The sequence below is a fragment of the Canis lupus genome, chromosome 8 (assembly GCF_011100685.1).
Source record: "Canis lupus familiaris isolate Mischka breed German Shepherd chromosome 8, alternate assembly UU_Cfam_GSD_1.0, whole genome shotgun sequence".
Classification (NCBI taxonomy): domain Eukaryota; kingdom Metazoa; phylum Chordata; class Mammalia; order Carnivora; family Canidae; genus Canis; species Canis lupus.
In genome coordinates this window covers 72,487,831-72,510,009 of record NC_049229.1, presented here as the reverse complement: position 1 = coordinate 72,510,009, position 22,179 = coordinate 72,487,831, and the positions used below count along the sequence as shown (strand labels likewise).

At 60.8% G+C, this 22,179-nt stretch overlaps 2 long non-coding RNA genes across 2 annotated transcripts in view; one reads left to right on the top strand and one right to left on the bottom strand.

Moving 5' to 3' along the window:
- LOC119872935 overlaps nucleotides 1-4,108 on the bottom strand; it is a 33,894-nt gene extending 29,786 nt beyond the window's left edge. Inside the window, exons 1-2 of the long non-coding RNA XR_005363821.1 lie at nucleotides 3,901-4,108; nucleotides 1,842-2,633 (exon numbers count right to left, since the gene is read on the bottom strand). This is a non-coding gene — a long non-coding RNA (uncharacterized LOC119872935). The remainder of the gene's footprint in view (nucleotides 1-1,841; nucleotides 2,634-3,900) is intronic.
- Nucleotides 1-8,348, top strand: part of LOC102157361 — a 37,222-nt gene extending 28,874 nt beyond the window's left edge. The window contains exons 2-3 of the long non-coding RNA XR_005363820.1: nucleotides 6,556-6,901; nucleotides 7,193-8,348. This is a non-coding gene — a long non-coding RNA (uncharacterized LOC102157361). The remainder of the gene's footprint in view (nucleotides 1-6,555; nucleotides 6,902-7,192) is intronic.
- Nucleotides 8,349-22,179: the final 13,831 nt, after the last annotated feature.

The following is a 22,179-nucleotide window of genomic DNA, read 5'->3' as shown; positions in this document are numbered from 1 at the left end:
CTGGGGACCCGGGCGCCCGCCTCCTGCACCTGCAGACAGGTGAGGCTCCCAGGGCCGCACTTCGTGGTCAGGTCACCTGAGCGTAGGCGATGGGGCCCTTGAGGTCCCCTGACCCCGTGGAACCGTGGGGCTCCTTTTAGGATGGGCAGCACGTGTTCCGGTGCGCTCCGACTGTCTTTGCCTGTCCTGCGTGTTCCGCTTTCTTCTCCAGAAACGTCTACACACACACGTGTTAGATCTTCTCCGTCTGAGCTCGGCACCTCCTCTCCTGATTATTTTTATACTGTAGTTGTCATTTCTATTTTCTGCGATTTCCTCACGCCCACACCCCTTGCCTTCAGAGGCACGTCCAGCCGTGGCTGGTCTTCTCGGCTGACCAGGCCATCACCGCCCCTGGGATTTCTCCAGCCCCCCCTCACCCCACCCGGGGCCCCTTTCCCCCCAGGAGGTCAGGGGTCTGGAGCAGTAGAACCCTTTCTGTCTGAGCTTAGCGCTTGGGCGGGCTGTCCCTCCTCTTTTACACAAGATCCTTGACGGCCCGAGGTGTCCGGGCATGCGCTGTCTGCACAAGTGCGTGCAGGCCGGGGCCGGGCTTCTGAAAGCGCTCACAGTGCCCTCCCCGGCCCTGCGGACCCACCACGCTCCAGCCCTGAGCACCAGCAGGTGACTCAGGCTCAGGGTATGTGGTGACAGCGCCCGCCAGGGTCCAAATGTTTGTGACCCCCCGAATTCCTATGTCGGATCCTAACCCCAAGGGGGTGGTGTGTGGGGGCGGCTCTGGGGAGGTGCTGAGGTGGGCGGGTGGAGCCCCACGAAGGCCTCAGGGCCCTTAGAGAAGGCTCCAGCGGCCACCGGACAGGACCGAGAGGAGGCCTCGCCCCAGCCCGCCCCCCAGGGCTGTGGGAAATGGGTTCCTGCTGGGGGCCAGCCCGCTGCCCCAGGCTCAGGCCGCCCGGCTCCACACTCCGCGGCAGCCACCGGCAGGCAGGCGCCAGCTCCCCGCCTTCCACCCGCGCCAGCCCACGGCGTCTGTCCCTTGCGTGCGCGGTTCCATCTGCGCCCGAAGCTGCGCGGCCGGCCCTCTGCGTGGGCTGCGGGCTCGCGACTTACACACGCTCTGCACCGGTTGTGAGCATGGACGGCTGCGCCGGGGGCTGCTTAGAGCCCGGCCGTGCACGCGGGTGGGCGCGGTCAGAGGCCTGTGACCAAGAGGAGTTTGAGCCCGGGGCCTGGAGCAGCAGGGACCTCCGGCGCCCCCCATGGGGACCCCCCTCCCCCTCCCCTCCCCCCTCCCCCCTCCCCTCCCCCCCATCCTACGTCCACCCTGGGGTCTGCTGGGAGTGTCTGTGTTCATTCCTCCTCTTCCCCAGGGAGGACTTTCCCTCCTCCCTCCCCTTCCCCCTCCCCTCCCCTCCCCACTCCTCCCCCTCCCCCCCATCTCACAGTCTGGCCAGAGTCCCTGAGTTCACTATCCCCCTCTACCCCTTCCCCTTCTTCCCCTTCCCCTCCCTCATCCCTCCTTCCCCTCCCCTCCTCCTCCTCCCCCTCCATCATCCTTTCTCCCCCTCCTCCTCCCCTTCCCTTCCTCCTCCTCCTCCCTTTCTCTCATCCCTCCTCCTCCTCCCTCCTCCCTTCTCCTCCCCTTCCCCTCCCCCTCCCCTACCCACTCAGTGGTCTGGTCAGAGCCTCTGTGTTCACTCCCCACCCATGATGATTCCACTTCCCCTCCCTCCCCCTCCCTCCCCCTCTCCCCTCCTCCCCCCCTTCTCCCCTCCTGTCCCTCCCCCTCCCCTCTCCCCCCCCCCCACCCAGTGGTCTGGTCAGTCTCTGTGTTCACTCACCTGCTCCGGGAGTCCCTCGGGTGGACCCACAGAGTGGGTTTTCCTTCGCGTCCTTCACTCAGCTTGTTTGTGAGGCTCGTGCACACCGTCCATGGGCACTTTGTTCCCCGTCTGGGGATGGACCCAGAGCGTCCCTTCCTTCCCTGCTGACGTCTGCTTGTGGGGCGTGAGCGTTCACACGAGGGCCAGCGGGCAGGTGGCTCTGCACACTCAGCAGGGCCGGGCAGCGCCCTCCTCTTCCTCTCCCTTTCCCTGTCGCCCCGAATGTCTCCACACTGGCTGTCTTTTACAACACCCACATTTTAAAACAATGGGACCCCTCCCACTTTAAATGCTCTCATTCTGGGTCTGATCACTGTTGGGTGGTGCACCTGTCAGAGATGGGGGCTGGCGGGTGGGAACCAGGCACCAGGAAGGGACAACGGAGCACAGACCCATGGGCTTGGCGCCACGTGACGGCGGTGGCCCCTGTAGCAAGGCTGCCCTGAGGAGCAGCACGGGGTGCCCGTCGGCCCAGTCCCTCCACCTGTGTGTGTCTGCCCCCTGTCATCTGCCCTCGGCCACGGCCACAGCTGGACCAGAGCCCAGGGGCTCCGGAGAGCCCCATCTGGAGGCACCCACCCCACCCACAGCCTCTTGTGCTGGCCTCTGGGGAGGCCGCTGCTCTCCCACCACGTGGCCTCAGGGTCTGAGGGGGACTTGGTGCTCCCGGGTCCCCAGCGCTTATGATGAGGAGACCACCCTGGATTCCCTGGGTGGGTCTCAAATCCGATGACAGGTGTCCGATAACATCTGGAGGAGAGACAGACAGAGGGGCCCGTGTGAAGACAGAAGCAGGGCTTGGGACGACGTGGCCACAGCCCCGGACGCTGCAGCCCCAGGAGCCAGAGGGGCAGGAAGGACCCTGCCCTGCAGCCTCGGGAGGAGCTCGGTCCTGCTGAGACCCTGAGTTAGACTTGCGGCTTCTAGGACCTCTGTTGTGAAGCTCCCCCCCCCCCCCCCCCGGGTGTGGTCACCTGGTAGGGCGGCCCCAGGGGCAGGTGCAGAGCAGCGCCAGGTGCCCAGCTCCCCTCTGGGTCGTGGTTAGGGGCTGCTGGAGAGACCTGCCCCCCACCCGGGACAAGGCTTCCGCCCCGCCTGGCTCCTGGGTTCCGGGGGTGACAGGGAGCCGTCCGGGGTGTGCCTGGTGTGGCGTGGGGGCGGCTGTGTGCACACCACGGAGGGGGGTGCTGGGGGGGCCCCACGGCCTCACGCCGCCGCCAACCCTTCGCCCGCCGAGCACGCGGCATCGCTCGCTTCAGCTGCCACGAGGCGCCACGACGCTCTCGAGCTTGTGTTTGTTTGTTTTCCGCGGACTCCGCGGCTCTGAACCAACAGCTTGAAGCGATTTGAGTGTTTTGTCGTCGCTGTTGGTGCACAGCCCTCGTTCGGGAGCAGCTCGCCTGCCAGCCGACTGCGGAGCGCGAGCCGCCGGCCAGGGCCCCCCACGGCCCGCCTGTCAGTGCAGAGGCGCTCGGGACCCCGCGCTCGGGTCGCCGCCCCCGAAGGTGTGCGAGGAGGGGGCTGGTCCCAGCCCTGCCACCCGCGGCCGTGCCTGGGCCAGTCCTGAACCCCTGAGCTCCGAGCCTCTCGTGAGCGCCTCCCCTCACAGGTGCAGGGGCACGAGGGGTCACAGGAGCCCCACTCGGTGAGGGGCTGCTCGCAGGGACCTGCCGTGTTGTCTGTGAGATGGTGCCCGGCTCTCCCAGGGACCACGGGACGGGTGCTAGGAGCCCCTTCTCACAGGTGAGAATGACCCTGCGTGGGCGGCCACATGCTTCCCCGCCTTCCAGGTTGCATCTCTGTGAGCCCCTCCCCGTCGAGGGGCGGCCCTTCCGTGCCAGCGGGGAGAGGAGTCACCAGGGCTCAGAGCCACTGGACACTTGCCTACCGTCCCTGAGCCACCAGCAGAGAAGCCAGGGCTGGCCGAGGGTCTCTGTCCACCACAGTCCCAGGGAGAAGAGCAAGCATCGGGCTCTTTGTTCTCGATCCCCAGGGAGGGCTGCGAATCAGAGCTGACCTTTCCAGAGAGAGATCCTGTAGCTGTGACCAGACTTGCAGCGTGAGGTCACCGGGCTGACGCAGGGCTCCGACCCTGGCCTTGGCCGTCACTGAGACCTGGCCGGGCCTGGTCCTGGCTGCCCTCTGCAGACCGCAGAGGAGCGGCTGAGCCTGTGGGTCCTGTGGGTCCCTCCCTAGGGCTCGCAGATCGGAAGGCGCTGCACAGGATGGGGAATGACCGCCAGAGCTGCTGGGGACAGGCCAAGGCCCGGGCTGGGTCTCCTTCGAGCCAGTCCACCAGGCCCGTGCTGAGGAGGGATTGTGATGCTGGAGGGCCCACCCCAGCAGCTCTGGAGGGACTGGGGGGAATGGGGCCCAGGGGTGAGAAGCGGGTCTGGCTGGGGCAGAGGCCAGGCTTACGGCCCATACCTGCCGACGCCTTCCCGGTTTCCTGCACCCCTGGCTCTCCGGGATGCCAGGATGCCCCACCTGTGGCGGGCAGGACGCCTCGCTGCCTCATCCAGGGAGGAACTGAGCTCCAGCGGGAGGGGGCCTGCGTCTGCCCCCACCCGCCCTCTCCTCGGAGGAGGCCCAGGACAGGCGACTGAGGGCGCCTGGCCAAGTCCAGGAAAGGGAACAGTAGGACTTTTCACACTGGAGGGAAATGGAGCCCTAGGGGGCTGGGGGCTCGGGGCTGGGGGGGTGGAGGAGGGACGACCTGGGGGCTTGGTGCAGGGTCTCGGGGGCATGTTGCACCGTCCCCAGAGGGCAGGTGTGGGCTCTCTCAAAACACAGCAGCAGCCCACACTGGTCACTGGGGAGCCAGACAGCCCCTGAGGGCCCAGCCGGGCCAGTGGGTGCTGGGAACAGGCCTGCAGCAGCGGCGGCTTGGTGGAGGCCTCGGCTCAGGGCCCAGAGTCACGGGAAGCCTGTGAGGGGAGTGAAAGGGAGATTCTTCTGGTCTTGAGGGATCTCAGGGGGGCCGGAGAGACCCCAGACTGCCTGTCTTTTGGGTACCAGGTAGCTTCAGGTGAGGTTGCTGCTCATTCATCGTCAGGGCCACATGGGACTGCAGGACCTTTGTATGAAGCCCATGAGCCGGGGGGGAGGAAGGTGGGAGGGCCGGGAGGGGGGAGGGCGGACTTCATTACTGGGTCTCCATCCTAAGGCCGGTTGCAGAGTCCTCTACCCATTTAAGCATCTCTATTCCCAGTGATTGGCTCAGGGAACCCCTGCCCCCGAGGGGACCCCTGGCCCACCAAGGCCACGCCTTACCCTACAGACCTGAGCGGGACGCTACCCTGAAGCACGTGCATGCAGGAGGAGGGGTGGGGGCAGAGGCTGTGAGCACAGGCCCAGGGTCTTGGGGAGGGAGGGGAAAGAGAGCCAGGTCCCAAGTCTGACCCAGGGACCAGGATGGCTGCCGGCCGGATGCCTCTGGGTGTGTGGGGGGGTACAGAGGCCCCAGCCAGGGAGGGAAGGAGAGGCTGGCGCTGGACCCCTCTCACCTGGGCGCATGGGCCTCAGCTACTCCAGGGAGACGAGGGCGGCCCAGCCCTCCCCTGGAGGTGACCCGAAGGACGCCCCGTTGGTGTGTCCCGAGATGGTCCCGGGGTGGGAAGACACTCGCTCCCCAAACCGGCCCGATGATGCGTTCATGTGTCCGTGACCGCCCCTGTAAGCTTTCCTGTAGGGGCAGGGCTTGCGGGCTGCGGGGCCCCAGATAGACTTCTGACTGCAGGGCAGCGGCGACAGCATCCGGCCGCGGGTGCCCGAGGCTCGGGCTGAACCAACAGCCGCAGGCCCTCTAGGCTCTTACGTGAAAACCTGGAAAACATAAGACAAGGAGAAAGCAGGTCCGGTTGCAGGAAGGGACAGCTGGACGCACCACTGACTCCTCCACAGAGACGCGGGAACCCAGGAGGCCGTGGGGTGCTGTCTTTGGGAAAAAGCAACTCAAAACACGGAATTGTCTCCCGGAGACTATGCTCTGAGAATGCAGGTGATAAAACGCATTTTTAGACAAATGTGGCATCAGGCCTCCCTCCTTCGCTAAGGGAGACAGCGAGGGGATCCTCCGGGAAGAAACGGAGTGAGCCAAGACCCAGCGCTGGGACGGAGGCCACCACGGCCAAGGGCCCAGCAGCTGGCAATGATGCGCGGTGTGGGGGACCGCCGGCGTCACCGGCAGGGACCCCTGAAGCTTGGCGGGGTTTGTGTCCCATCTTGTAGGGTGTGTGCGTCTCGCTAAGGCATTTAGAGGTCTTTTACCTCCCGCTCGTGGGGTGCAGGGAAACGGGGTGACACTTTGTACGAGGGGGACATCCGGACCCCACGGGCCGGGAGTGGGGCCGGTGGCGCAGGCTGGAGGCCAGGCCGGGGTGTGGACCGCAGGCCCCGCCGGGCTCGGAGCTGCTCCCGCACCCCTTGAGGTTGCCCTGGGGGGAGCGCAGTGCCGGGTGGGAGGAGCCGTGTCCCTCGGCGGGTACAGATCCTGCACGTGGGCAGCAGGGCACTGTCCCCTCTGGCTGGGTTTCCAGGAGCGGCTACGTCTGGGGTGGCCAGCTGGCTGGGGCGGCGCGCGCACCCTCGGGGCCAGGCCTGGGGGGCGGGGGGGGGTCATTCCGGCAGACCCTCCAGCAATGCCGTTTTGCTTCTGGTTTTCCATCTTAAGGCGGGAAGTTCCAGGATTTCCGCTGGGCCCTTGAGGAAAGAAGAAAGGAATCGCCGTGATGGCCCCAGGCCACGGCCCAGCAGCCCGGAGCTTTCGGCCTGCGCGCAGCGAAGTCCGCTCCAACGACGCCGGGTCGAGCTAGGGAAGTAACTTGACCAAAGTCACAATTCCCCGACGGCGACGTTTGACGAGGGAAGATGCCACCAACTGCCTGACCGCCGTGAGTGAGCTCCCCTTTGGGCTGACGGGTCACGGTCGTGTTTGGAGTCCCAGGGTCACCGTCCACCTGAAGCTGGTGGTCACCGTCCGGAAGGGCGGCCTCCTCGCCCTCCAGCAACCTGCATATGTAAGTTATATGATCTGATTTTTTTTTAAAAAAGATTTTATTTATTTATTCATGAAAGCCCCGGGGTGGGGTGGCAGAGACACAGGCAGAGGGAGAAGCAGGCTCCATGCAAGGAGCCTGACGTGGGACTTGATCCTGGGTCTCTGGGGTCATGCCCTGGGCTGAAGGTGGCGCTAAACTGCTGAGCCACCCGGGCTGCCCCTGATTTTTATTAATTTATTTTTATTTTATTTTACTTTATTGTATTTATTTATTTATTTATTTATCTATTTAATGAACTTTTTATTTTAGGACAGGTTTAGATTGACAGAAAGATGTTGAAGATAGTCAATCGGAGTTGACGTCTTACAGGGGGCGGCGGGTTGTCACAGCGGATGAACCTGTAGGGACCGTCGTTGCCACCGAAGCCCACACCGTGTCCGGAGTCCCGGGCCCTCCCCTCGCGCCCGTTCCCTGCTTCGCGGTCCCACCCGGGACACCACGTCGCAGTCAGTCATGTCTGAACCGTCAAGAAACTGACGGTTTCTTAGGTTTTCCCTCGTTTTGTTGATCGTGAGTTTTGAGAAGGGCTGGGACGATCCCGGGTGGGGCTTGTGGGATGTTTCTCTGGCCGATTAGACTCTGGCGGGAGATTTTAGGGGGAAGACCACGGAGGGGGTGCCCTTCTCACCAGGTCACGGGTGCACGTGATCAATGGAGCCAGTCGCTGCGGCGTCGGCCTTGGCCACCTGCTGAGGGCGCTGCTGGTTCCTCGCCTGGAGGGGGAGTTGCCCCAGGAGGGGGCATCCGCGCAGGGCATCGAATTCGTCTGCAGAGAGTCTGCCTCGCCCCCCACTGTGCGTGTAGTCATCTGTTTATATCAATGGGAATTTGTGAATTTTTGTTGCGCTTTGGGTTAAAATTCGGTCCTGTGTTTTGTTGTTCTGTTGCAGCTTTGGCCATTGGACACGTGTGTATGTGTCCATGTGTGTGTCTGTGGTACGTGTGTGTGCCCATGTGTGTAGGTGTTTGTGTGCATGTGTCTGTACGTGTGTGTATCGGCGGTGTGTGTGTATCTGTGTCTGTGTCTGTGTGTATCTGTGTCTGGGGCACTTCCTCACTCTCTGACACCGTGTGATGTGTTGGTTTTCAGCGGCTCAGGAGTGGATTCTTGCTGGGCTGTGGTTCAACCAGGATGGGGACCAGGACAGGGACAAGGACCAGGACGGGGACCAGGATGGGGTCCAGGACAGGGACCAAGATGGGGACTAGGACAGAGACCAGGAGCAGGACAGAAGCCAGGACCAGGACTGAGACCAGGACAGGGACAAGGACCAGGATGGGGACCAGGACAAGCACCAGGACAGAGACCAGGTCCAGGATGGAGACCAGGACCAGGACAGAGACCAGGACAGGGAAAAGGACCAGGACGGGCACCAGGAAGGAGACCAGGATGGGGACCAGGACGGGGACCAGGACGGGGACCAGGACGGGCACCAGGAAGGAGACCAGGATGGGGACCAGGACGGGGACCAGGACGGGGACCAGGACGGGGACCAGGACCCCATTGAAGGGACATGCTGGTCCTGTCCCCTCTCCCAGGACGTCCTGTTCACAGGAACATGCTACAGTCGGCTCCTCGTGATCACATGCTGGGGGCGGGGGTGCTGGCTGACGGCGATGCTGCGCCCCGGCTGTCCGCACCCCGTTTTCCACGAGCAGGAGCTCGGTGTGTGCTGCTCGGAGGCGCGAAGCAGCACGTATGGAGCCTGCAATCCCGCCGTGGTGGCCGCGTCCCCAGGGCCCTCTCTGCTGCCAATTTTGTCAGCCAGGCTCTTCGGGAGCCAGAAATCACACAGCAGAGGACAAGAGGACGTGTGACAGAAGGAAGTGCTGGCTGTAGGGGCTCCCGAGCGCGTGGTGCGACACCGAAGGATACAGGGCGCCCAGGGACAGGGAGCAGAGGCGGGAGAGGTCCAGCTGCCCCCTGGCTGTGCTCCAGACGCAGAGGAGGGGAGAGGTTTGCTGTGGTGGCGTGCCGCCGGGCCTTCTGGAAGCTGCCCGCGTGCTCCTGCCTGGGAGACGCCCCCCGGGGCGCCTGGGCCACCAGGGTGTGGGCTGCTGGTGCACCGCGTGGTGGCAACCACAGGAAACAGGGTCACGCTGGGGCGTCGCATTAGCCCTGGGCTTGGAGCTTCCTGGGGAGGGTGGGCGCTCCGCTGGATGGTGCAGGGGGGCCGAGAGACGGACCCCAGGGGCGCCCGGACCCCCCCTTCCCTTCAGCCTTTCTTCCTTCCTTCCTTCCTTCCTTCCTTCCTTCCTTCCTTCCTTCCTTCCTTCCTTCCTTCCTTCTTTCTTCTCTTTCTTCTCTTTCTTTTTATTTTATTTATTTTATTTATTTCTTTTATTCCTGAGAGACACACAGAAAGGCAGCAACACAGGCAGAGGGAGAAGCAGGCTCCATGCAGGGAGCCCGATGCGGGACTCAATCCTGGGTCTCCAGGATCACACCCTGGGCTGAAGACAGGTGCTCAACTGCTGAGCCCCCCAGGTGTCCCAAAACCATTTTTTTAAAAAAAAGATTTTATTTATTGATTCATGAGAGATACACGGGGGGGGGGGGGCAGGCAGAGACACAGGCAGAGGGAGAAGCAGGCTCCACACAAGGAGGCCGATGCGAGACTTGATCCTGGGACCCTGGGGTCACAACCTGAGTCAAAGGCGGCCGCTCAACCGCTGAGCCCCCCAGAGGCCCCCACTTCAGCCTTTCTAGCTCCTTCTCCCCCAAACCCTCCCCCCAGGACACTTAGCCCCAGAGCTGTGCTTGGGACCCAGTAGAACTGGTGTCATCCTGTTTCGCAGCCTCAGGAGGGCAGGAGCCCTGGTCACACCTTCTCCATTCTCTGCCCCGGTGATAACGGAGGTGCTGGCGGAGAAGGGGGGGTCTCTAACATCCCCTCCCTGGCTGGGGTCACGCTCCCTTGCTCCAGGAGTCTGCCCTCGGAGGCCTCTGTGCTCCAGACAGGATGGAGGCCAGGCCCAGGCTGAGGGTGAGCCCCGTTCCCGGACACGCTGTGCCAGGTGGCACCCGCAGCTGCACCCGCTGGGGCCGCCCTCCCAGCCCGGCTCCGGGGAGCAAGTTCAGGGTCGGGGGGCAGGCTGAGGAGCTCACTGCAGCCGGAGAACCTCCAAGTGGTGGCTTCCCAGGCTCAACAATGCTGGGAATGCCACGACACGTCGAGGCCAGCGCCTGGGGGCCACGGAGGCCATGGAGTACATCATCCTTGTTGTGCAGAGGGAGAAACTGAGGCCCACTGAGAGCCCAGCCCCTGGTGTCAGGGAGAGCAAAATGCCCGCGAGCTGATTGGTAGAGGAGGCTCAGTGGTGCCTGGCACGCGGAACGTGCCACGGAGGCGCCCATAATAGTAACCCTGGTGACTCCGGAAGAGCTCCGATTCCTTGGTCCCAAATTCAGAAACTCCGCTACTGTTCGGGGTAGCTTGGGTATCTGATGGCGTTCGGCTTGCGTTCAAACGCCGGTCAGCATTTGGCAGAACTACCCTGTCCCCGGTGGCACGGAGGCATCTGTGGGTTTGCAGAGACTGACCAGCGAGCCGCGAAGCAGCTGCCTCCCCAGGTAGGAAGCTCCCGCCCCTTGCCGTGCAGCAGCTCACCAGGCAAGTCCTGCTCCGGGGGCCCCAGCTCTGAGTCCACATGGAAGCCTTCCTGGAGGCCCCGCTGAGTCAGAAGCCTCCTCGGTGCTCCTAGAGCCCTCTGAGGCTCTCCTCATTATGCCCTAAGTAGGGTGTATGGCCGCTGCTTACCTCCTGTCACCCGAGGCCGTGCGAGCATCCTGGGGGCCGTGGCTGGGCAGGTGCGTCTCATGTCCTCAGCTCCTGGCTCAGGCTCTCGCCCCTGCTCTCAGTTCTCTGGCTGCGTTTGCAGGAGCCAGAGTGGGTGTCAGAAGATGGCAGAGCTCAGAGCCAGCGGGCCCATCGCGAACGAGGCAGCCGGGGATACGCAGGCACAGGGGACGGTCCCCAGTGAAGGGAAAGGAAGGCCCAGCCAGCTCAGCCGGGGGACCACCTGTGAGGCCGGCCCTCCCGGCCTGGGAGCCAGCGGGAGCTGGGTTAAGGCCCAGCTGCGCTGCGTGAGCCTTTCCAAGCGGCATGACCTCGTCGAGTCCGGTCTTCTACCCTGGAGTGGGGAGCGGTGGTCCTTCCTGGTACGTCGGGCTGGGGGTCGCGATGCGCTCTACGGAGACCACAGGCCTGCAGCCGGCCCGCGACCACCCACACTGGGTCTCCGGCCAGCAGGGCCCCTCGCAGGACAGCAGGCTGGAAAGACATTGGCGACATCGAACAATTCATCTCAAGAGCCCATCCGGAGGGTCCCACCGGACACGGCGGGAATGAGCCGTTTCCCCTCCCCCTGCGGGGTCCCCACGGGACGTGCGCATCCATCCCGGAGCATCAGGAAGCCGTGCCCCCTCGGCGAATCCGAGCTGCAGCCGGAGTAGAGCTTAACTCCTCACTGGACGACTCAGGGTCCATCGGGTGAAGACCCTGGATGTCAAAACTCTGACCCAGGCGGAGACTGGTTCTGGAAGCTCGGATGCCAGGAGGGCCGTAACGCGGGGCGCCGGCAGATTTTCAAAGAAATGTCTGAAAATTGGTTTTGGGCTCACTGCGAGGACGTGCCAGGAGGCCAGCGCTGGCTGGGGCACCTGTTCCTGGAGGGGAGGGCGTGGGAGGCTGCCTCTGCCATCGTGGGTGAGGGGGGCCCCCGGAGGGCTCCCCTGGACTCCAACCGGGTCCCGGGGTTCGGCCTGACTTCTACCCTGCAAGGAAGTGCTGGCCTGCCTGCTGGAGAAGGGGAGTGGGCTGGGTAGTGAGAGCCCGTCCCTGCCGGTGAGGGCCGAGGGCCCCCGAGGCTGGGAGGAGCCCCCGTCAGCAGTGGCCACACTGGAGGGAAGTGGGGGGACCTGCGGCTGGCGGGGAGACACGCGTCCCACTGTGTTCCTCTGCTTTTCCCATACTAGTGGTCCTCATCCTGAGTCCCTGTCTGAACCCCCTCCCCGGGCTGAGCTGCCCCCGCCTCCTCGGAGCCCAGCCCCCTGGCCGGGGGTCCTTGAGCCTCTGCAGCCTGGAGCCCCTGAAGGGCAGCGACGTGTCTGCCCGGGTGCTCCCCGCGGCCTGGGTGGGGGGCGGCGCGTGTGAACTCGAGAGGATGTCAGGTAGACGTGCTTTATCACCGGCGCGCTCTTCCCGCTTGGCGTCGGATCTCAGCTGGCATCTGGTCGGGACGAAGTTCGCATCCAGTTGGCCCACGCACATAATTGGTCTATATCCACACCAGAGAATATGACATATTCTTATTTAAAAAAAAAATCAATAAATCATTGGCGAGGCCGCTGCCAGCGATTACACGGCTGAATTAACCCCTTGTCCACCGGGAGGGTGATGTTTTCATCACTTCACCTCCTCTAGGGCCGGAGCCCCCGGCCAGGCAGCCCTTGTAGGCAGGAGTTACTGGGTTTCTGGGTGCCCCACAGGGGTGCCTGCAGGCTGGGGTGCCACCAGGGTGCCTCCGCCCAAGACACCCAGGACAAAACTGAAACGTGTAGAGACACGGCCCGGCCAAACCCAGTGGATCTCGCTGCCGTCCCACTGGGCTTCTGGTGGGCTGCGGATTGGGTAGTCGGCCTCGGGCAGCTGGGCTCTGTGCTCTCGACCCCTTCCCCAAGACATCCGTTTCCTGGGTCCCCCACTGTACCCAGGCCTTCCGTCCTGCGGGACTGCACTCCTCCCCCAGCAGGCCTTCCAGAACATCCCCCCCCCCGCCCCCCCGCCCATGTCCACATCCTCCTTGGCCTGAGCATGCCCCACCCCGGGGCTCTCAGCAGTAGCGAGGACATGGAGGGTTTCCTGGTGGCTGCCCCCCATCAGCCCGGTGGAGTGTCAGGGCGCGCCTGTGCCCGCCGAGGACGGGGGAATGACGTGTGCCCACTGAGATGCTTCCAGTTAGCCGTCCTGGAGGCGCAGAGTTATCGCGGAGCAGACTGTCCCCCAACTACACGTTTTTGGCTTTGAAGCACAGTAGATGTTTTGGCAACACATCGACCTTCTTAATTACGTCTCTCTCGGGCTGATATTTCAATCAGTTTGCGTTCGCCGAGCATATGCCAGCCTCCAGGATGTCTCCATCTTCAGAGGGCGTCCGCTCCAGCCTTGTCACCGCGGGCCTGGAGCCGCCCCAGCCGGGCTCCCCGGGCCTGTCCTCTGTCCCTGAGCCCCTGGTCCCTGACCTGGCGTTCGCAGCTCAGCCTGCCTGCCAGCCCCAAGTGCCACCTCCTTCCCCTCCCCCACCAACCACCATTCCTCTGGCTGCTGTCCTTGGGGGCACCTGACACCAGGCCCCATGCAGGCCCCCGGGCTTGGACTTCTTTTCATCTTTCTCCCCTGACATCCTGGGCTCCCCCGAGAGCCCCCAAGAGCCCCCTTGGCTGGACCCACCGCTCTTCTGGGCATCTCCTGCCTGTGGGTCTCCTACCCAGCCTGGGTCTCTTTCTCCACCCCCGGATGGGGGAGCGGGTGACTGATCCTGAATCCCGCAGCCCTTGGGAGAGGCTGCGCGGTCGGGTCGTCCTGGATCTTGCACAGAACGGACTGTCCTGAGCTCCGGGTAATTGAGGAGGGCCTGCAGTGCAGCCTGTCCGTCGGGCGAGCCCCCCACCTGCCTCAGGAGCAGACTCTCCCCTCCAGGGATGTCGGGACACAGGGCATTTCCCACCTTAGAGGTGACTCTGCTCCTTTAGAGGAAAGTGTGTGTTAAGTACAAACACCAGCCTCAGGCCCGGTGTCCTGTAACCGCCCTAATTGATATGCATGTGTTCTTACACGCACATTTGCATAATAACACCTGGAAAGATTGGAAGGTGTTCACCCACCCGGAGCAGGGATCCCTCTGGGGAGGGCACGGGGCTGGGAGGTTCTCACGTGGAAAGAGCGAGCCTTTTGGCTGTGCTGTCGGTATAATTTTAAAATAACTATTGTTAAAACAAAACAAATATCGCCTTGCTTTAACAGCAGCGCCTGAGCAGCGGGAGGTCCTCAGTCGCGCTACTCTTTCCCTTCACTGTCTGCGACTTGCACACCGGAGTGGGGTGCACCCGGGAAGACGGCTCCCCCGCCCCCCCCCCGGCTGCACGCATGAGCTGTGCGTCCGTCCGCGGCAGGCCGTGGGGCCCCGCGCCACGCAATGGCATGCACCAGGCAGGGCGTGTTGGAGCTGCGGGCCGGGAATGTGCGGAGCTGGCGGGTCTGGCGGCCCCGGCGGGCGGGCACCGGAGTGCCAGCGCCTTCTCACCACGCGACGGGATCGGCAGTACAAGCAGGAGCTGAAGTCTTGGCCGCGCGCGGGGCTGGAGGTGCCAAGAGCCAGCTCAGAGCCAAGAGCCCGCTGGCAAGCCCCACAGGACATATTGCGCACCAAGCACGCGGACAGCAGCCTTCCCAGATGGGCCCGCGCTCGCCAGTGGGAAGGGGTGCTGGAATGCGTGGGGCTCCCGCCTCCCAGGGGCCGCCGCTCCGGACTCGGAAGGAGCTGTCCTCCTCCAGGTGGAGTCAGACGACACTTCGTGGGGACCCTCTGTCTCCTCCCCACCCTCCCCCTACCATTTGTCCGTGACTATTCAAAAGAATCACCCCTACCCCTACGTTTGAGCCCCCGAATCAAATCGCTTTCGCAATTTGTCCGATTATGCAGAGGAGCCGAAAGAAAGGAAGGGAAGTCATTTGATTCTATTATGTGGAAATTAGCTGGAAAGAGGCTGCTGCCTGTTAGAGCAATTTCTCTCCATTTGTTTCGGGAGAAAATTGCCTGCGCGTCCTCATCTGGCCGGGGCTGGCGGCCCCCCAGGCTGCGAGGGGGAGCTGTGCGGGCAGCAGCCCCGCGGCCCCCGCCCCTCCCGCCCGGCTCACGGGAGGTGTGGGGGGGGTGTCACGCCGCTGCCCACGGAAGCGCCCGGGCAGGCGGGCGGGGATGGCAGGCCCTGGACACACCGTGGCTCTTGGGAGGCCAGGAGCCAGCTTCCCTGCAGCGGGGGCCCAGCCAAGCCCCAGAGGCGGGGGCTGTGCAAAGGATGGGGGGCAGAAGCAGCCGCTGCGTCCGAGCCGGACATCAGGGGATCGAGAGTATTGGAGGTGACAGGGGGCACCGCAGGGGACGCTGGCTAGAGGCCGGGAGAGGCTGTGTATTTGGAAAAGATCAGAAGTGGGGGCGAGACCTAGCCGTGCAGGGCCCTTCCCAGGGGGCAGCTGTTGGTCCTGGGGCCCGGCCAGCCCGGCGGGGCTGCAGGGAGCATGGGGTGTCCCGGGGAGGCGGGTAAGGAGAGGTTTGCTGCAGGCCGCTGCCTTTCACTAAGCCCTCCAGAGGCCAGTGAGGCCTCCGGGCACCAGCCCTGGGAGGGGTGCTGTGGTCCCCGGCTACAGGGGGAACCCAGCTGAGGCCACACGACACTGACTAAATTCACACTTAGGTCCCGATGACTCCCAAGCCCACCACTCAAGTGCACCGAGCAAAGGCACTGGGGTGCGTCTGGGCAGTGGCGACTCTCGAGGCCAGGACGCCCAGGTGGAGGTGGAGTGTGGCCGCTGGGCCTGGCCCCGGGTGAGGGGATGGGCGGCCCTTCCGTGCTGCTGACACAGCCATTTTTGGGGTGGCCTTGTTTGTTAGAAAATACAACTTACATCAGCATGCAACGCAGAGATCTAAGATTACAACGTGACCCATGGGACCGACACCCCGTTAGGCTATAGGGCACCTGCGTCTCCCAGAGGTGGACTGCCCCGGGGGTGGCACCCCGGCCCACAGGCAGCCACTGCTCTGATTTCTTTTTTTTTTTATAAAAAAATATTTTATTTATTTATTTGAAAGAGAGAGAAAGAGAGAGGGAGGGAGGGAGAGAGAATCTGACGCAGACTCTGTGCTGAGCACAGAGCCCGACGGGGCTCGATCCCACAACCTCCAGATCATGACCTGAGCCGAAACCAAGAGGCGGACGCTTACCCGACTGAGCCACCCCGTCAGGGTTTTGCCTATCCTGAAACTTCAAACTGAGGGCATCGCGCAGCCTGTTTCTGCTGTTTCTGGCTTCTTTCACTCAATGTGCTATTTTTGAGGTTGACTCATGGAGTTTATTCATTTTCATTTGTCGACTGGTACCCCACTTAATGCCCATATTTACTGCTTTTCCCGTGGATGCACATTTGGGCAGCTTCTAGTTTTCATTACGCACGAGGCTGCTGCAAGCCTTCTTGTGCAAGCATTCTCAGGGATCTCTGTTTTCCTTTCTTTTGGGTGAATACCCGGGAGTCGGATGCTGGGCCACAGGGCAGGCGCAGGTTACCTGGTGCAGGACGTTGCGGGGGGCTTTCCTGGTGGCCGGGCCCTGAGCGCCCTCGCCGGCAGGGTGGGAGCCTTCCGCCCCCACACCCACCCAAGCGCTTGGCTCTCAACCTAGTGGGCGAAAGGGCTGTCTGCTTGGGGTTTGAATGTGCGTTTCCCTAATGACTAATGATGTCGAGCATCTTTTCACACCCTTATTGGCCATTTGTAGAGCTTCTTTTGTGAAGCATCTGTTCAAGTCTTTTGCAGCTTTAATTGGGTTATTTGTCTTTTTATTGTTGCTTCCTGAGAATTCTTTATGTTTTCGGGATATAAGATGCAGGCACGTGTCTATCCACATATATACGGATCATTGTTTTTTCTTTCCCGTCTGTGCATTGCCCTTTTGTTTTCTTAACGGTGTCTTGAAGATCTGAAGTTGTAGATTTTGATGAAATTCCATTTGTCATTTTTTTTTTTCTTGGCCGGTCCCTTTTGTGTGCTCTCCAAGGAAAATCTGCCTGCCCCGAGGCCGCAAAGGTTTGCTCCCCTGTGTCCCGCTGGGTGTTCTCTCATCTGCCTTTCATATTTAGATCTATGATCCATCTTGAACTAATTTTTGTATATGGTGTGAGGAAGGGGTTGTTTATTTTTTCACACATTTATCCGGGAGAAACTGTCCTTTCTTTATGGGATTGCCTTGGAGCCTGTGTCAGAAATCAAGGGGCCTTGTATTCGTGGGTCTGGTCGTGGAGCCCTCCCGTTCACGATCCAGGTCCAGCCCTCCACTTGGCCTGCGGCTTTACAGTACGTCCTGCATCAGGTGGTGCTAGTCCAACTCCACTCGTCTTTTCCAAGATGGCTTTTCCTTTTCCAGATCCTTGGCACTTCCAGATGGATTTTAGAACCCACGTACCAGTTTCTACAGAGGCGTGCTGGGGTTCTGATGGGACGGTGCCAGGTGGCCTGTGGATCCCTTTAGATGACCGGCATCCTAGCCACAGCAGCACTCCGCCCACGACTCACGCAACCCTCCACACGGGTCCTCTCCCCCCCTTTCTCCCTACGGCGTGTCTGAGATAGAGCTGGACCCGGTCTCTGCCTTTGCTCTCTGGGTTTGGTTCCTCGTTGACAAAGACCCTCACTTGGAAAGTTGAGCCAGACCAGTGCTCATCTGTTGCTATGGTTACGAGGAGGGAAATAATTTCCTGTGAGGTATCTTCTGATCGCTTCTGTCGGATGCGGGAGGAGATTAGGAGACCGTGGTGATGCTCCACCCGGCCGCTGGGTACGGCCTGGCGCTCGTTTTGACCTCATGTGTGGGGTTACAGTCTGCCTGCTTAGCTGCGGAGATAGAATGGAGCTCATTAACAACCATCAGAGGGTCACTTTGCTGGTTTTATTGCAGCTGTAAAATTGCCTTTACCCTATTCTCTCCGAAATGCCGGATTACATCACAAGAGATGAGGAAGTCTGGGGGTGCCAAGTGTGGGGAGCGAAGCCATCACCAAAGCCAGTGGCTGCGTGTTGGGCCGTCTCCTTCCTGCACGGAGTCAGCCCACCGCCCACACGCAGCTGGGAGCCCGCCACCTGGGGACACGCTCTCTGGGGCAACTCCCACCTGCCTTGGACTCGGGCAGAGCCCAGAGCCTTAGGGAGAAGGGGTAGAGAAAGAAGGGTGAGGTCAGCGTGATGACAGGGCTTCCGGTCTGGGAGCCAGGTGACCAGCGGATTTCCTTATTTATTGGGGGTTCACTGGTCACAATCATTTTGCTCCCCACCCCTAACACCGTCTGGGCCCTGGAGAGAAGAATGTCCTGCCTTGTTCTCAGGTGGGCACAGACCCGAGAGCAGGCAGGGCCTGGGAAGTGTCTACAGGGCTGAGGTCAGCTGGAGGAGCCCACTCTCCACCTACCTGGTGGGTCTCTGGGGTTTCCTCTTCCTGGCCCAAGGACCCAAGGGCACAAAGGGACTCCAGACCCTGCCATGTCCAAGTTCTTCCAGCATGGACAAGGCTTCCCCCTCCTTCCTGACTGGGCATGGGGCACAAGAGACCGAGGCCTAGGGTCCAGTCTGGAGAGGCGGGGTGCCCTCCTGACAGGGGATGTGGTTTGGTGGGGGCAGCAGAGCCTGTCTTGGGTATGTTGACTGAGGGGCCCCCGGCCATGTGGGGAGACATCAAGCAAGCAGCTGAGGAAGCTTTCTCTTGCTTTTGGATGAGCTGTCAAGGTCCCACCATTAACAACAATGGCTTAAAGAGCCAAGGTAACCTTGACTGGCTGACTGTGGTGACACCATATTTGAGGGGGTGGCTCTGAACCTGGGGCTTGGGGAAGGGGCAGGATGAAATGCGTCTGGATCTGGGATGGCTGCCCCACTGGGAGCTCCCGGGAGGAAGAGACACCCCCAAGAGCAGAGAGAGGCTCCAGACTGTGGGAGGGGGAGGTCTGGGCTGAGACAAAGATTCAACAGGGGGTCAGCATCCAGATGGCATGTAACACCCTGAGACTGGCCAGGTCACTGGGCCAGGAGAGCCAGGACCACCCCTGGGGTGGGACAGACAATAGGACATGAGGAGGCTGAGACCAGGGAACCAAGGTGGGTGGGCTGTTGGGAGGGGCCCTCCTGCCCTGCGTTAGGCCAGAGTGGTCTCTGGGGGGCCCTGAAGCCTCATCTGAGAGCCAGAGGAGGCCCAGCTCCAGAGCACCCACAGCGCCGCCTGGCCAGCTGAGCCGAGAGGCTGGGGTCATGACGCAGGGCCCGGGCCGCTCAGCACCGAGCCTCCTTCCCTTTGTCAGCGGCGGAGGAGGTCCCACATGCCTGGGCCTGTTATTGCATTTTGATAAAGAAATTGTCTGGAGAAATTACAGCAAACACAGCTCATTCGCCAGACAGAAATGCTTCTTTTTCTCTCTTTTCTTCATTGGCGAGTCGGTAGCGAGCACTGCCTGTGCATGTGTAAGCCTGGCTCCGGGTGGGAGGTGAGGGGTGGGGGGTGGGGGGACCTGAAATAGATTTGCTGTTTTGAGGCGGGGGCACAAGGCCCAGCGGCAGTAGACAGGCTCTGTGGAGCCCCCGGCCTACCCTGGTCACCTTCCCAGACGGAGCTGCGGGAAGGAACCGCCACGGGCTGGGGGGCAGATGCCACAGGAGGGCAGGATGCAGGCCTGGTGGCCCAGTGACCTGCCACGCCACCTGCACCCCTGGCTTGCCAGGTCTCAGGGCACTTCCCTACCTGTTTATATTGAACTTTCGCAGCAGCCCTGGGGGCTGGCATGAATATTATTTCCATCCCCGTGTTCTAGGTGAGGGAACAGACTCTGAGTTGCCGCCTTGAGCGTGGCTTTGGTGGTGGCTATCTGTGCTGTGTCTCCATGAGTCTATCTGCCTCTCTTACAAGGACCCCTGCAACAGCACTGATGGGTCACCGATGACCCATCTCAAGACCTTTAACTTCGTCATACCTCACAGTTCCTTTTGCCACGCAGGGTCCTGTGTTCACAGACTCCAGGGACCAGGATGGTGCTGTCCTTGAGCTGGGCACACTGGAGGAGGGAGACAAACTTTTCCATGTTTGCTTGGGACTTTCTTGTTTTGGCAAAATCTCAGGTCCCAGGAAACCCCTCAGTGCAGGGCAAATGGGACAGCTGGTCACCCTCCTGGGGTGGGGGTGGGAGTCCTACCCTAGTGGCTCATGTAGTGCTGGCATTGATACTCCCAGGACAAAGCCTGACTCTGGACAGATTGGAGTCAAGAAGCCTCAAAGGAGTGAGTGAGTGAGCGAGTGAGTGAGCGAGTGAGCGAGTGAATGCTTCACCAACCACCAGCTGGGCATCTGACGGCCTTCTTGGCCTGTCCTGCGGGTCCTCCTGACTCCTGGATGTGTCTTGTATTGTGTGTGGGCTTTGGCTGTCTGATGGCAGCTGTTAGGAGGTAGAGCCCAGACTGGCTTGGTGACTAGTGGTCATTCCTATGTGTTGTCCTGCCTTGGTCCCCCAAGATGGAGGAAGGCAGGCAGGCTGTGTCCTGTGCTGTGCCACAGGGTGGTTTGCTCAGGAGCCTCGCCTGGGAGGGTCACCATTTTAGACTCCCTCTGTGTCCCAAGGAGGGACAGGACGGCACTGGGGTCTGGGCCCAGCACTGTGGTGTTTTGGGGAGTGTGGAAGTGGATGGAGCTTCTCTGGATGCAGTCACCTGGCCTGTAGACCCGCTGGGTAGAGGAGTTGCTATCTGTGTGTGAGTGTGTGTGTCCTTGGGAGGCGGGTGGGTGGGCAGTACTGAGAGTAGCTCCAGAGGGGACAGGGCTTGCATTGGTCTGTGTGGCTACTAGCTGCTGAGTGCCTTGCCCTGCCACTCTCTGGGTCTCCCTCTTTCCTGCTGAAAAGCAAGGGATGTGAGTCAGAGATTTGTAAGCTGGTCCAACCTAAACTCCGTGATGCCACCAAACTCATCAGAATTATGTTGAAGTAGTAAAGCAGCCTGAGAGAAATGAACACCTCTCAAGTGTTAAAAATTAGCGAGTGACCACTTCCCACTATGCACCCCAAAGAGCTGAGAGCAGGATCTCGAAGGGCTGTTTGTACACCCACATTCATAGCAGCATTATTCACAATAGCTAAACCATGAAGCCACTCAAGTGTCTGTCAGCGGGTGAATGGGTGAACAAATGCGGTTGCTCCATACAACGGAGTATTATTTAGCCTCAAAAAAGAAGGGAATTTTGTAACATGCCACAACATAAAGGAATCTTGAGAACATTATGCTGAGTGAAATAAGCCAAAAAAAGGACAACTACTTTATGATTCCATTTATATGAAATCTCACTTCTATGAGAAGAGTCAAATTCAGAGTCAGAAGGTAGAATGGGAGGAACCAGGGGGTGGGGGAGAGAGAAAGGGGGTAAATGTTCAAAGGGACAGAGTTGCAGTTTGGGGAGATGAAGAATGTGCAGGGAAAGGGTGGTGTGATGATTGCACAGCGATGTGAAGGTGCTTAGTGCCATGGAACCATACCCTTAAAAATGGTCAAGTATATTTTCTCACAATAAAAAAAATGTGAAAAAAAAGTGAAAAAAACAGGTTGTGTTTGTGCTGTAGCATCTTGACTTATGATGGTATCTTAAACACCTTACCTAGAAAATGACAGAAAATATGAAACAGGGGTACCTGTGTGGCTCAGTCGTTGAGCATCTGCCTTTGGCTCAGGTCATGATCCCAGGGTCCTGAGATTGAGTCTCCCCGTGGAGAGCCCGAGTCTCCCTCTGCCTGTGTCTCTACCTCTCTCTGTCTCTCATGAATAAAGAAATACAATCTTTTAAAAAAAAAGAAAATATGAAACAGCTGTTTTGCAGATATTAGAGAGTGGGCAGTACAGAATGAGATCCCTAACAAATGAAATGAGCCCTCTAATGCTCTGTATTTCTACCTAAAGATAACTTCCAGATGCAGGGCAGGGAGGAGGGACCTGCAAGAGTGTGCTCACTGAGTCAGGGACCTGGGATGCTGAGATGCTTAGAGTTTGCAAAGCAGAAAACCAGAGAAGAGGGATGTAGACAGAGAAAGAGCTGCAGGATTCTGTTCAGGGGCTCCCATGGGTCTTTGCCTGAATGCCAGTTATCCCACTCACAGGGTGCAAACTCCAAGAACAACTTTGCAGAAATGACAATCATCAGATTGCTGCAAGGTGAATGATTTCCAGAGCTCAATAGGCCCAGACCATTTTTGTTTCTATCGGCTGATGCGGAAAGAACTCACTCAGTGGGGACACCACAAGAGCCTCGCCTTCACAGTGGGCTGAGCTAACCTTAGGGAAACGGTGACCCTAGATCTGTCTCCAAAGCATCAAAATGAGCCTCCACAGGACCAAACTTATCTAAAGTGACTTCACTGCCTGCCCGAATGAAGCCCACACTC